This window comes from Tribolium castaneum, chromosome 8 (assembly GCF_031307605.1).
Source record: "Tribolium castaneum strain GA2 chromosome 8, icTriCast1.1, whole genome shotgun sequence".
NCBI classification, from domain to species: Eukaryota; Metazoa; Arthropoda; class Insecta; order Coleoptera; family Tenebrionidae; genus Tribolium; species Tribolium castaneum.
In genome coordinates, this window is record NC_087401.1 from 4208126 (window position 1) to 4224674 (window position 16549).

At 26.6% G+C, this 16549-nt stretch overlaps 1 long non-coding RNA gene across 1 annotated transcript; it reads left to right on the forward strand.

Annotated features, from left to right (window-relative positions):
* The first annotated feature begins 13632 nt into the window (after positions 1-13632).
* LOC135267008 (uncharacterized) lies at positions 13633-16247 on the forward strand. The gene is made up of 3 exons (XR_010335237.1): positions 13633-14945; positions 15014-15295; positions 15347-16247. It is a non-coding gene; the product is annotated as an uncharacterized LOC135267008 (long non-coding RNA).
* Positions 16248-16549: the final 302 nt, after the last annotated feature.

Here is a 16549-nt window from a genome sequence, read left to right on the forward strand (position 1 = left end):
CTGTTCGATGTAAGTTTTCTTGTTCAAAGCTAAAGATCGTCTAAAGTAAGCCGTTTTTGTTTGAACTGATGAACAATTCAGACTGAGAGTCAACAAAAATAATTTGTTTTAATCCAAACTGATAATTTTTGACCCTATAAGAGTCCTATAAGAGTCCGAGGTACGCCGTTCTCGTCAAGTCTATAACGTAATTCGTTTTTTTGTGTCAGAATACGACGTTTTCTGTCTGTTTAATATAAGTTTTTAATAATAATAATAATAATAATAATAATAAAAATAATAATAGAAATAAAAGTAAGCTTAGTTTTCTAAGCAAAAATGAAGCTTATTTTGTGTGTTTTATGAGCGGTTTCTCATTTCTATGCAAGATCTGTGATCTGTATTTTTAGGCAAGAAATTGTCTAAAATTAATAACTCATTTTAAAACTGGTATAAAAACATTTACTATACAAAAGTTAATAATAATAATAATAATAATAATAATAATAATAATAGTAATAATAATAATAATAATAATAATAATGATAATAATACTTATAATAATGAATTTCTTTCTAAATTAAAGCATAGTTTTTCTAAGCAAAAATGATGCTTATTTTGTGTGTAATATGAGCGTTTTCTCATTTCTATGCAAGAGATCATCTGTGATCTGTGTTTTTAGGCAAGAAATTGAATAAAATTAATAACTCATTTTAAAACTGGTATAAAAACATTTACTATACAAAAGTTAATAATAATAATAATAATAATAATAATAGTAATAAAAGAAACAATAATAATAATAATAATAATAATAATAATAATAATAATAATAATGATAATAATACTTATAATAATAAATTTCTTTCTAAATTAAAGCTTAGTTTTTCTAAGCAAAAATGATGCTTATTTTGTGTTATCTGAGCGTTTTCTTATTTCTATGCAAGAGATCATCTGTGATCTGTGTTTTTAGGCAAGAAATTGTCTAAAATTAATAACTCATTTTAAAACTGGTATAAAAACATTTACTATACAAAAGTTATAATCGGTTTTTAATAATAATATTATTAATAATAATAATAATAATAATAATAATAATAATAATAATAATAGTAATAATAATAATAATAATAATAATAATAATAATAGTAAAAATAATAATAATAATAAAAATAATAATAATAGTAGTAGTAAAAGTAAGCTTAGTTTTCTAAGCCAAAATGAAGCTTATTTTGTGTTATATGAGCGTTTTCTCATTTCTATGCAAAAGATCATGTGTGATCTGTGTTTTAAGTTGTGTCAGAATACGACGTTTTCTGTCTGTTTAATATAAGTTTTTAATAATAATAATAATAATAATAATAATAATAATAATAATAATAATAATAATAATAATAATAATAACAATAATAATAATAATAATAATAATAATAATAGTAATAGTAACAAAAGTAATAATAATAATAATACTTTTAAAAAGGAAAAATGGAGCTTATTTTGTGTGTTACATGAGCGTTTTCTCATTTCTATGCAAAAGATCATGTGTAATCTGTGTTTTTAGGCAATCTAAGCCATTTTATAGTTTTTAATATTTAACAAAAATTTGCTTTAAAATAAAATGTTTGAAAAACCGAAATTAAACTAAATTAATTGTGTCTAACACTTTAGTAGAGGAAAAAGGAGGAGACATAAAAGTCACTAAAGTCTTAAAGTTGTCTTTAGTCGTCATATTAATAACAATAACATTTATAATAACAATACTAGTAGTACTAAATTTGCTTATATGCAAGCGCTTAATTAAGGTAACAGTTTTTTTGTTTTTTGCCTATATCTCGAAAACAGTTACTCCTATCAATTTTTACTTTTTCACCAAAATTAAAGGTGATAAAATTTCCTACAAAATAGTTATTTGCATTTTTCATGTAGAACTAACCATAAGCGAGATATAAGTTTGAAAATAATTATTAATTAAAAAAAAGTGTTTTAACAGAAAATGTCTTGTGATTTAAAATTCACTTAATTTGTTGGGTCCAATACTTTATTAGAAGAAAAAGGAGGTGACATAAAAGTCACTGAAGTCTTCAGAGTCGTTTTTAAATGCTGCATTTTTGACTTCGTCTCAAACATTAAAAACTGAATTACATTTTTGTTCAGTAACAGTTACAGTTTTCTTATTGGTTTTTTGCTTATATCTCGAAAACAGTTACTCCTATCAAATTTTATCTTTCTTTCAAAATTAAAGCTGATAAAATTTCCAACAAAATAGTTATTTACATTTTTCTTGTAGGACCAAGCATAAACGAGTTATAGAGTTGGATATAAATAATATTTAACAAAAATTTGCTTTAAAATAAAATGCTTGAAAAACCGGAATTAAACTAAATTAATTGTGTCTAACACTTTAGTAGAGGAAAAAGGAGAAGACATAAAAGTCACTAAATGTTTCAGAGTCGTCTTTAGTCGTCATATTAATAACAATAACATTAATAATAATAATACTAATAGTACTAAATTTGCTTATATGCAAACGCTTAATTAACAGTTTTTTGGTTTCTTGCTTATATCTCGAAAACAGTTACTCCTTTCAATTTTTATCTTTTTTTCAAAATTAAAGCTGATAAAATTTCCTACAAAATAGTTATTGGCATTTTTTTGTAGGACCAACCATAAGCGAGTTATAGAGTTGGATATAAATAATATTTAACAAAAATTTGCTTTAAAATAAAATGTTTGAAAAACCGAAATTAAACTAAATTAATTGAGTCTAACACTTTAGTATAGGAAAAAGGAAAAGACATAAAAGTCACCAAAGTCTTCAGAGTCGTTGTTAGTCGTCACATTAATAACAATAACATTAATAATAATAATACTAATAGTACTAAATCTGCTTATATGCAAGCGCTTTATTAAGGTAACAGTTTTTTGGTTTCTTGCTTATATCTCGAAAACAGTTACTCCTATCAATTTTTATCTTTTTACTAAAATTAAAGCTGATAAAATTTCCTACAAAATAGTTATTTGCATTTTTCTTGTAGGACCAAGCATAAGCGAGTTATAGAGATGGATTTAAATGATATTTAACAAAAATTTGCTTTAAAATAAAATGTTTGAAACACTGAAATTAAACTAAATTAATTGTGTCTAATACTTTAGTAGAGGAAAAAGAAGAAGACATAAAAGTCACTAAAGATTTCAGAGTCGTCTTTAATCGTCATATTAATAACAATAACATTAATAATAATACCAATAGTACTAAATTTGCTTATATGCAAACGCTTAATTAAGGTAACAGTGTTTTGGTTTCTTGCTTATATCTCGAAAACAGTTACTCCTATCAATTTTTATCCTTTTACTAAAATTCAAGCTGATAAAATTTTCTACAAAATAGTTATTTGCATTTTTCTTGTAGGACCAAGCATAAGCGAGTTATAGAGATGGATTTAAATAATATTTAACAAAAATTTGCTTTAAAATAAAATGTTTGAAATACTGAAATTAAACTAAATTAATTGTGTCTAACACTTTAGTAGAGGAAAAAGAAGAAGTCATAAAAGTCAGTAAAGATTACAGAGTCGTCTTTAATCGTCATATTAATAACAATAACATTAATAATAATAATACTAATAGTACTAAATTTGCTTATATGCAAACGCTTAATTAAGTTAACAGTTTTTTGGTTTCTTGCTTATATCTAGAAAACAGTTACTCCTATCAATTTTTAGCTTTTTACTAAAATTAAAGCTGATAAAATTTCCAACAAAATAGTTATTTGCATTTTTCATGTAGGACTAACCATAAGCGAGATGTAAGTTTGAAAATAATCAATATTTAAAAAAAATGTGCTTTAACAGAAAATGTCTTGTGATTTAAAATACACTTAATTTATTGGGTCCAACACTTTATTAGAAAAAAAAGGAGGTGACTTAAAAGTCACTGAAGTTTTCAGAGTCGTTTTTAAATGCTGCATTTTCGTCTTCGTCTCAAACATTGAAAACTGAATTACATTTTTGTTCAGTAACGGTTACAATTTTCACTTTGGTTTTTTGCTTATATCTCGAAAACAGTTACTCCTATAAATTTTTATCTTTTCTTCAAAATTAAAGCTGATAAAATTTTCTACAAAATAGTTTTTAGCATTTCTCTTGTAGGACCAAGCATAAGCGAGTTATAGAGATGGATTTAAATAATATTTAACAAAAATTTGCTTTAAAATAAAATGTTTGAAATACTGAAATTAAACAAAATTAATTGAGTCTAACACTTTAGTAGAGGAAAAAGAAGAAGACATAAAAGTCACTAAAGATTTCAGAGTCGTCTTTAATCGTCATATTAATAACAATAACATTAATAATAATAATACTAATAGTACTAAATCTGCTTATATGCAAGCGCTTTATTAAGGTAACAGTTTTTTGGTTTCTTGCTTATATCTCGAAAACAGTTACTCCTATCAATTTTTATTTTTTTAATAAAATTAAAGCTGATAAAATTTCCTACAAAATAGTTATTTGCATTTTTCTTGTAGGACCAAGCATAAGCGAGTTATAGAGATGGATTTAAATAATATTTAACAAAAATTTGCTTTAAAATATAATGTTTGAAATACTGAAATTAAACTAAATTAATTGTGTCTAACACTTTAGTAGAGGAAAAAGAAGAAGACATAAAAGTCACTAAAGATTTCAGAGTCGTCTTTAATCGTCATATTAATAACAATAACATTAATAATAATAATACTAATAGTACTAAATTTGCTTATATGCAAACGCTTAATTAAGTTAACAGTTTTTTGGTTTCTTGCTTATATCTAGAAAACAGTTACTCCTATCAATTTTTAGCTTTTTACTAAAATTAAAGCTGTTAAAATTTCCAACAAAATAGTTATTTGCATTTTTCATGTAGGACTAACCATAAGCGAGATGTAAGTTTGAAAATAATCAATATTTAAAAAAAATGTGCTTTAACAGAAAATGTCTTGTGATTTAAAATACACTTAATTTATTGGGTCCAATACTTTATTAGAAAAAAAAGGAGGTGACTTAAAAGTCACTGAAGTTTTCAGAGTCGTTTTTAAATGCTGCATTTTCGTCTTCGTCTCAAACATTGAAAACTGAATTACATTTTTGTTCAGTAACGGTTACAATTTTCACTTTGGTTTTTTGCTTATATCTCGAAAACAGTTACTCCTATAAATTTTTATCTTTTCTTCAAAATTAAAGCTGATAAAATTTCCTACAAAATAGTTTTTAGCATTTCTCTTGTAGGACCAAGCATAAGCGAGTTATAGAGATGGATTTAAATAATATTTAACAAAAATTTGCTTTAAAATAAAATGTTTGAAATACTGAAATTAAACTAAATTAATTGTGTCTAACACTTTAGTAGAGGAAAAAGAAGAAGACATAAAAGTCACTAAAGATTTCAGAGTCGCCTTTAATCGTCATATTAATAACAATAACATTAATAATAATAATACTAATAGTACTAAATTTGCTTATATGCAAACGCTTAATTAAGGTAACAGTGTTTTGGATTCTTGCTCATATCTCGAAAACAGTTACTCCTATCAATTTTTATCTTTTTACTAAAATTCATGCTGATAAAATTTCCTACAAAATAATTATTTGCATTTTTTATGTAGGACTAACCATAAGCGAGATATAAGATTGAAAATAATTAATATTTAAAAAAGAAGTGCTTTAACAGAAAATGTCTTGTGATTTAAAATACACTTAATTTATTAGGTCCAATACTTTATTAGAAAAAAAGGGGGTGACATATAAGTCACTGAAGTCTTCAGAGTCGATTTTAAATGCTGCATTTTCGTCTTCGTCTCAAACATTGAAAACTGAATTACATTTTTGTTCTGAAACGGTAACAGTTTTTACGTTGGTTTTTTGCTTATATCTCGAAAACAGTTACTCCTATCAATTTTTATCTTTCTTTCAAAATTAAAGCTGAGAACATTTCCTACAAAATAGTTATTTGCATTTTTCTTGTAGGACCAACCATAAGCGAGTTATAAAGTTGGATATAAATAATATTTAACAAAAACTTGCTTAAAAATAAAATGTTTGAAATACTGAAATTAAACTAAATTAATTGTGTCTAACACTTTAGTAGAGAAAAAAGAAAAAGACATAAAAATCACCAAAGTCTTCAGAATAGTTTTTAGTCGTCATATTAATAACAATAACATTAATAATAATAATACTAATAGTACTAAATCTGCTTATATGCAAGCGCTTTATTAAGGTAACAGTTTTTTGGTTTCTTGCTTATATCTCGAAAACAGTTACTCCTATGAATTTTTGTCTTTTTTTTAAAATTAAAGCTGATAAAATTTCCTACAAAATAGTTATTTGCATTTTTCTTGTAGGACCAACCATAAGCGAGTTATAGAGTTGGATATAAATAATATTTAACAAAAATTTGCTTTAAAATAAAATGTTTGAAAAACTGAAATTAAACTAATTTAATTGTGTCTAACACTTTAGTAGAGGAAAAAGGAAAAGACATAAAAGTCACTAAAGGTTTCAGAGTTGTCTTTAGTTGTCATATTAATAACAATAACATTAATAATAATAATACTAATAGTACTAAATTTGCTTATATGCAAACGCTTAATTAAGGTAACAGTGTTTTGGTTTCTTGCTTATATCTCGAAAACAGTTACTTCTATCAATTTTTATCTTTTTACTAAAATTCAAGCTGATAAAATTTCCTACAAAATAGTTATTTGCATTTTTCATGTAGGACTAACCATAAGCGAGATATATGATTGAAAATAATTAATATTTAAAAAAAAAGTGCTTTAACAGAAAATGTCTTGTGATTTAAAATACACTTAATTTATTGGGTCCAATACTTTATTAGAAGAAAAAGGAAGTGACATAAAAGTCACTGAAGTCTTCAGAGTCGTTTTTAAATGCTGCAGTTTCGTCTTCGTCTCAAACATTGAAAACTGAATTACATTTTTGTTCAGTAACAGTCACAGTTTTCTTATTGGTTTTTTGCATATATCTCGAAAACAGTTACTCCTATCAATTTTTATCTTTCTGTCAAAATTAAAGCTGATAAAATTTCTTACAAAATAGTTATTTGCATTTTTCTTGTAGGACCAACCATAAGCGAGTTATAGAGTTGGATATAAATAATATTTAACAAAAATTTGCTTTAAAATAAAATGTTTGAAAAACTGAAATTAAACTAATTTAATTGTGTCTAACACTTTAGTAGAGGAAAAAGAAGAAGACATAAAAGTCACTAAAGGTTTCAAAGTTGTCTTTAATCGTCATATTAATAACAATAACATTAATAATAATAATACTAATAGTACTAAATTTGCTTATATGCAAACGCTTAATTAAGGTAACAGTGTTTTGGTTTCTTGCTCATATCTCGAAAACAGTTACTCCTATCAATTTTTATCTTTTTACTAAAATTCAAGCTGATAAAATTTCCTACAAAATAGTTATTTGCATTTTTTATGTAGGACTAACCATAAGCGAGATATAAGATTGAAAATAATTAATATTTAAAAAAGAAGTGCTTTAACAGAAAATGTCTTGTGATTTAAAATACACTTAATTTATTAGGTCCAATACTTTATTAAAAAAAAAGGGGGTGACATATAAGTCACTGAAGTCTTCAGAGTCGATTTTAAATGCTGCATTTTCGTCTTCGTCTCAAACATTGAAAACTGAATTACATTTTTGTTCTGAAACGGTAACAGTTTTTACTTTGGTTTTTTGCTTATATCTCGAAAACAGTTACTCCTATCAATTTTTATCTTTCTTTCAAAATTAAAGCTGATAACATTTCCTACTAAATAGTTATTTGCATTTTTCTTGTAGGACCAACCATAAGCGAGTTATAAAGTTGGATATAAATAATATTTAACAAAAACTTGCTTAATAATAAAATGTTTGAAATACTGAAATTAAACTAAATTAATTGTGTCTAACACTTTAGTAGAGAAAAAAGAAAAAGACATAAAAGTCACCAAAGTCTTCAGAATCGTTTTTAGTCGTCATATTAATAACAATAACATTAATAATAATAATACTAATCGTACTAAATCTGCTTATATGCAAGCGCTTTATTAAGGTAACAGTTTTTTGGTTTCTTGCTTATATCTCGAAAACAGTTACTCCTATGAATTTTTGTCTTTCTTTCAAAATTAAAGCTGATAAAATATTCTACAAAATAGTTATTTGCATTTTTCTTGTAGGACCAACCATAAGCGAGTTATAGAGTTGGATATAAATAATATTTAACAAAAATTTGCTTTAAAATAAAATGTTTGAAAAACTGAAATTAAACTAATTTAACTGTGTCTAACACTTTAGTAGAGGAAATAGGAAAAGACATAAAAGTCACTAAAGGTTTCAGAGTTGTCTTTAGTTGTCATATTAATAACAATAACATTAATAATAATAATACTAATAGTACTAAATTTGCTTATATGCAAACGCTTAATTAAGGTAACAGTGTTTTGGTTTCTTGCTTATATCTCGAAAACAGTTACTCCTATCAATTTTTATCTTTTTACTAAAATTCAAGCTGATAAAATTTCCTACAAAATAGTTATTTGCATTTTTCATGTAGGACTAACCATAAGCGAGATATAAGTTTGAAAACAATTAATATTTAAAAAAAAAGTGCATTAACAGAAAATGTCTTGTGATTTAAAATACACTTAATTTATTAGGTCCAATACTTTATTAGAAGAAAAAGGGGGTGACATATAAGTCACTAAAGTCTTCAGAGTCGATTGTAAATGCTGCATTTTCGTCTTCGTCTCAAACATTGAAAACTGAATTACATTTTTGTTCTGAAACGGTAACAGTTTTCACTTTGGTTTTTTGCTTATATCTCGAAAACAATTACTCCTATCAGTTTTTATCTTTTTTTCAAAATAAAGCTGATAAAATTTCCTACAAAATAGTTATTTGCATTTTTCTTGTAGGACCAACCATAAGCGAGTTATAAAGTTGGATATAAATAATATTTAACAAAAACTTGCTTAAAAATTAAATGTTTGAAATACTGAAATTAAACTAAATTAATTGTGTCTAACACTTTAGTAGAGAAAAAAGAAAAAGACATAAAAGTCACCAAAGTCTTCAGAATCGTTTTTAGTCGTCATATTAATAACAATAACATTAATAATAATAATATTAATAGTACTAAATTTGCTTACATGCAAACGCTTAATTCAGGTAAACATTTTTTGGTTTCTTGCTTATATCTCGAAAACAGTTACTCCTATCAGATTTTATCTTTTTACTAAAATTAAAGCTGATAAAATTTCCTACAAAATAGTTAATTGCATTTTTAACGTAGGACTAACCATAAGAGAGATATAAGTTTGAAAATAATTAAAATTTAAAAAAAAGTGCTTCAACAGAAAATGTCTTGTGATTTAAAATACACTTAATTTATTGGGTCCAATACTTTATTAGAAGAAAAAAGCGGTGACAGAAAGGTCACTGAAGTCTTTAGAGTCGTTTGTAAATGCTGCATTTTCGTCTTCGTCTCAAACATTGAAAACTGAATTACATTTTTGTTCAGTAACTGTTACAGTTTTCTTATTGGTTTTTTGCTTATATCTCGAAAACAGTTACTCCTATCAATTTTTATCTTTCTTTTAAAATTAAAGCTGATAAAGCTTCCTACAAAATAGTTATTTGCATTTTTCTTGTAGGACCAACCATAAGCGAGTTATAGAGTTGGATATAAATAATATTTAACAAAAATTTGCTTTAAATAAAATGTTTGAAATACCGAAATTAAACTAAATTAATTGAGTCTAACACTTTAGTAAAGAAAAAAAAAAAGACATAAAAGTCACCAAAGTCTTCAGAATCGTTTTTAGTCGTCATATTAATATCAATAACATTAATAATAATAATACTAATAGTACTAAATCTGCTTATATGCAAGCGCTTTATTAAGGTAACATTTTTTTGGTTTCTTGCTTATATCTCGAAAACAGTTACTCCTACCAATTTTTATCTTTTTTTTTAAATTAAAGCTGATAAAATTTTCTACAAAATAGTTATTTGCATTTTTCTTGTAGGACCAACCATAAGCGAGTTATAGAGTTGGATATAAATAATATTTAACAAAAATTAGCTTTAAAATAAAATGTTTGAAAAACTGAAATTAAACTAATTTAATTGTGTCTAACACTTTAGTAGAGGAAAAAGAAGAAGACATAAAAGTCACTAAAGGTTTCAAAGTTGTCTTTAATCGTCATATTAATAACAATAACATTAATAATAATAATACTAATAGTACTAAATTTGCTTATATGCAAACGCTTAATTAAGGTAACAGTGTTTTGGTTTCTTGCTCATATCTCGAAAACAGTTACTCCTATTAACTTTTATCTTTTTACTAAAATTCAAGCTGATAAAATTTCCTACAAAATAATTATTTGCATTTTTTATGTAGGACTAACCATAAACGAGATATAAGATTGAAAATAATTAATATTTAAAAAAGAAGTGCTTTAACAGAAAATGTCTTGTGATTTAAAATACACTTAATTTATTAGGTCCAATACTTTATTAGAAAAAAAGGGGGTGACATATAAGTCACTGAAGTCTTCAGAGTCGATTTTAAATGCTGCATTTTCGTCTTCGTCTCAAACATTGAAAACTGAATTACATTTTTGTTCTGAAACGGTAACAGTTTTTACTTTGGTTTTTTGCTTATATCTCGAAAACAGTTACTCCTATCAATTTTTATCTTTCTTTCAAAATTAAAGCTGATAACATTTCCTACAAAATAATTATTTGCATTTTTCTTGTAGAACCAACCATAAGCGAGTTATAAAGTTGGATATAAATAATATTTAACAAAAACTTGCATAAAAATAAAATGTTTGAAATACTGAAATTAAACTAAATTAATTGTGTCTAACACTTTAGTAGAGAAAAAAGAAAAAGACATAAAAGTCACCAAAGTCTTCAGAATCGTTTTTAGTCGTCATATTAATAACAATAACATTAATAATAATAATACTAATAGTACTAAATCTGCTTATATGCAAGCGCTTTATTAAGGTAACAGTTTTTTGGTTTCTTGCTTATATCTCGAAAACAGTTACTCCTATGAATTTTTGTCTTCTTTTCAAAATTAAAGCTGATAAAATTTCCTACAAAATAGTTATTTGCATTTTTCTTGTAGGACCAACCATAAGCGAGTTATAGAGTTGGATATAAATAATATTTAACAAAAATTTGCTTTAAAATAAAATGTTTGAAAAACTGAAATTAAACTAATTTAATTGTGTCTAACACTTTAGTAGAGGAAAAAGGAAAAGACATAAAAGTCACTAAAGGTTTCAGAGTTGTCTTTAGTTGTCATATTAATAACAATAACATTAATAATAATAATATTAATAGTACTAAATTTGCTTATATGCAAACGCTTAATTAAGGTAACAGTGTTTTGGTTTCTTGCTTATATCTCGAAAACAGTTACTTCTATCAATTTTTATCTTTTTACTAAAATTCAAGCTGATAAAATTTCCTACAAAATAGTTATTTGCATTTTTCATGTAGGACTAACCATAAGCGAGATATATGATTGAAAATAATTAATATTTAAAAAAAAAGTGCTTTAACAGAAAATGTCTTGTGATTTAAAATACACTTAATTTATTGGGTCCAATACTTTATTAGAAGAAAAAGGAAGTGACATAAAAGTCACTAAAGTTTTCAGAGTCGTTTTTAAATGCTGCAGTTTCGTCTTCGTCTCAAACATTGAAAACTGAATTACATTTTTGTTCAGTAACAGTCACAGTTTTCTTATTGGTTTTTTGCTTATATCTCGAAAAGAGTTACTTCTATCAATTTTTATCTTTCTGTCAAAATTAAAGCTGATAAAATTTCCTACAAAATAGTTATTTGCATTTTTCTTGTAGGACCAACCATAAGCGAGTTATAGAGTTGGATATAAATAATATTTAACAAAAACTTGCTTAAAAATTAAATGTTTGAAAAACTGAAATTAAACTAATTTAATTGTGTCTAACACATTAGTAGAGGAAAAAGAAGAAGACATAAAAGTCACTAAAGGTTTCAAAGTTCTCTTTAATCGTCATATTAATAACAATAACATTAATAATAATAATAATAATAGTACTAAATTTGCTTATATGCAAAAGCTTAATTAAGGTAACAGTGTTTTGGTTTCTGGCTTTATCTCGAAAACAGTTACTCCTATCAATTTTTATTTTTTTACTAAAATTCAAGCTGATAAAATTTCCTACAAAATAGTTATTTGCATTTTTTATGTAGGACTAACCATAAGCGAGATATAAGATTGAAAATAATTAATATTTAAAAAAAAGTGCTTTAACAGAAAATGTCTTGTGATTTAAAATACACTTAATTTATTGGGTCTAATACTTTATTAGAAGAAGAAGAAAGTGACATAAAAGTCACTGAAGTCTTCAGAGTCGTTTTTAAATGCTGCAGTTTCGTCTTCGTCTCAAACATTGAAAACTGAATTACATTTTGGTTCAGTAACAGTCATAGTTTTCTTATTGGTTTTTTGCTTATATCTCGAAAACAGTTACTCCTATCAATTTTTATTTATTTTTCAAAATTAAAGCTGATAAAATTTCCTACGAAATAGTTATTTGCATTTTTCTTGTAGGACCAAGCATAAGCGAGTTATAGAGATGGATTTAAATAATATTTAACAAAAATTTGCTTTAAAATAAAATGTTTGAAATACTGAAATTAAACTAAATTAATTGTGTCTAACACTTTAGTAGAGGAAAAAGAAGAAGACATAAAAGTCACTAAAGATTTCAGAGTCGTCTTTAATCGTCATATTAATAACAATAACATTATTAATAATAATACTAATAGTACTAAATTTGCTTATATGCAATCGCTTAATTAAGTTAATAGTTTTTTGGTTTCTTGCTTATATCTCGAAAACAGTTACTCCTATCAATTTTTATCTTTTTACTAAAATTAAAGCTGATAAAATTTCCAACAAAATAGTTATTTGCATTTTTCATGTAGGACTAACCATAAGCGAGATGTAAGTTTGAAAATTATCAATATTTAAAAAAAAAGTGCTTTAACAGAAAATGTCTTGTGATTTAAAATACACTTAATTTATTGAGTCCAATACTTTATTAGAAAAAAAAGGAGGTGACTTAAAAGTCACTGAAGTTTTCAGAGTCGTTTTTAAATGCTGCATTTTCGTCTTCGTCTCAAACATTGAAAACTGAATTACATTTTTGTTCAGTAACGGTTACAATTTTCACTTTGGTTTTTTGCTTATATCTCGAAAACAGTGACTCCTATATATTTTTATCTTTTCTTCAAAATTAAAGCTGATAAAATTTCCTACAAAATAGTTTTTAGCATTTTTTTTTGTAGGACCAACCATAAGCGAGTTATAGAGTTGGATATAAATAATCTTTAAGAAAAATTTGCTTTAAAATAAAATGTTTGAAAAACCGAAATTAAACTAAATTAATTGGGTCCAATACTTTATTAGAAGAAAAAGGAGGTGACATAAAAGTCACTGAAGTCTTCAGAGTCGATTTTAAATGCTGCATTTTCGTCTTCGTCTCAAACATTGAAAACTAAATTACATTTTTGTTATTATTATTATTATTATTATTATTAACATAGATTCTTTGCTGAGGTTAACACCTTTATAGCAAAATATCAAGAAATACGGTTTCGTGTTAAATAAAACACCATTGAATAATGAAAAATGAAATACAATTTTAATCTACAGTTAAATTAGTTAATTAATAAAGGTTAATGTTAATTATTGTAATGTGTCATATTGATTCTTGAAGGAAGAAACAGTAACAGCTGCAACAACGTTATCAGGCAAGCCATTCCATATATCAAATGCACGATTTGTCAAATAATTCTTTCTAACGGTAGTCTTAAATGGTTCTTTTTTCAGCTTATAAGAATGACCTCTAAGTCTGTCATGATATTGAATTTGCAAGAAATTGCGTGTTACTCCAGGAAATAAACCATGAGTAAGCCGAAAAATTTGAATTGCATCTGCCCTGTTTTGACGAGCACGTAGATCTGGTATTTTGAGTATTTCAAGACGTTGTTCATATGAAACTTGTCTTAAACAGTGTGTCCATCTAGTTACCAGGTGCTGAGTTCTTTCCAGCAAATCAATATCCTTTAACAAATAAGGTCTCCAGACTGGAATGGCAAATTCCAAATGCGGCCTTATGTAAGTGATGTACACCTTTGAAATAAAACTGACTGAAGGATTTGGAAAAACATGCTTTAGCAAATAAAACATTTTACGCGCTCGACCCACTGATGCTAGACATTGCTCTGACCATCCTAACTTATCATTTACAATGACCCCTAGATCTTTGGTTGAGGTTTTTACACTCAGGAGTGTGCCATTTATATGGTAAAGGTATTTTGGGTTGTTGTGGCCACACTGAAGTACACAGCATTTTGCAATATTTAGTGGTATTTGCCACTTCTCGCTCCATTGGAAGATTAAATTAAGTTGGTCTTGCAAGTCCGTGACAAGTGGGTTAGCAAATAACTTAATATCATCCGCATATGCTGAATAGCTGTCCAGTGAAAACAATAAATCTGCTGTATATAACAAGAATAAAATTGGTCCAAGAACTGATCCCTGTGGGACCCCACTTAATACTGGTTTAGAGTACGAAAATTTACCACAGACTTTTACACAATAGTTTCGATTTGATAGAAACGCTCGGATCCAATCAAGCAAATTTCCTGTTACACCATAGGACTCCAGTTTTGCTAACAAGAGATTGTGAGGGACTTTATCAAAGGCTTTACTAAAATCAAGGTAAATTATGTCTACAGGTTGGTTAGTGTCTAACATTTTTGTCCATAGATTTGTGCAGGATAGCAAATTTGTGACAACTGACCTACCTGGTAAAAAGCCGTGCTGATGCTCAGGTATTAAATTATTTTTTCTCATGTAAGTTAATAGTTCCTTGACTATAACTTTTTCCATAATTTTACAGCATGTCGACGTGAGACTTACAGGTCTATAGTTAGCAGGATCAAGTTTATCTCCTGACTTGTACAAAGGCGTGATTGTTGCTTGCAACCACTCGTAGGGCAAAGTGCCTTGTAAGAATGATTTTGTCATCATTTTGGCAAGTGGGCCCGACAACGAAGCAGCACAAGTTCTCAGGAGTTTGGGAGGTATCTGATCCGGACCTGGAGCTGTATTTAATTTAATGGCACAGAGTTGGCTTTTTACCAGATCCGGAGTAAAATTAATATAAGACAACCCACTAAATGTACTTGTAGGCATAAATGACGGTATATTATTATTAATGTTTAAATTATAGGTAGCAGCAAAACTGTCCGCTAAAGTGTTTGCAGTTTCTGTATGATCGGAGCAGAGTAGACCTGAAGCATTTCGTACTAAAGGGACCGACACACGACTAGAGATAAATTTACGTACATGGGAATAAAATAGTTTTGGTTTATTTAATATAGAATTTTCATAATTACACCTGGCTATTTGTAAATCAGATTTTAGTTGGTTAGAAAATCTTTTATAAGCAGAAAAATTATCTTCAGTAGGCTTCCTTTTAAATTTTTTCCATAATTTAGCTTTGTATTTTATTTTGTCAAGCATGTGTTGATTTATCCACGGTTTATCTTTTCTCAGTCGGTTTGTAAACAGTCTGGAATTTGTTGTAATGCAAGTTTGTAAAATCGATTTAAAATGTTTCCATTGTTCTTCCGCATTTAGTGAATCTAAACCATTCCAGTCGTAAGTCAAGAGACTTTCGTCTATGCGAGTGTAGTCAACAATTGATGTTGTTTTAATTCTTGCATTTGGCTCTGAATATATCATAATTTGTAACTCAATTTCGATTTTTGAATGATCAGATGTACCTACAGGATTCGAAACGTTTAAAGACGATACAAGGTTAACGTCAGACAAAATTACCAAATCAAGTAATGAAGGACGTTGTTGGGATCTAAATCGTGTAGGTTCAGTGACTATTTGTGACAAATTATTCTCCAAGAGCAATTCAGAAAATTGTTTTTCGATGATTGTTTGACCTGTTGTGTTTTTAGCAGACCAGTCTATACATGGAAAATTGAAATCTCCCATGATAATTAAGTTAGGATACTGATTAATAGTTGATTGTATGGTATTAAATAGATTTTTATCATTTTCGTGATTGTTAAAAGACGCTCCTGTTGGTGGTCTGTAAATACATGCTATAACAAAGGTTTGTTCATTTCCTTCAAATTTTAACCATAGAGAATCATAAGGTTTAACAGATATGCAAATTTGAGTAATTTTAAAAAATTTTGAAATTTTAATTTTATCTACATAAAAACACACACCGCCACCTTTTTGAGATAGGCGATCATCTCTGTAAATAGAGTAATTTTCAATGTGTACAGCATCATCAGAGATAGACGGATTAAGCCAAGTCTCCGTGAGTGCGATAATAGAAGGTCTAAATTCAGTTACTTCTAATAACAAATCATTAAATTTTGAAGATAATGATCAGTAACAGTTACAGTTT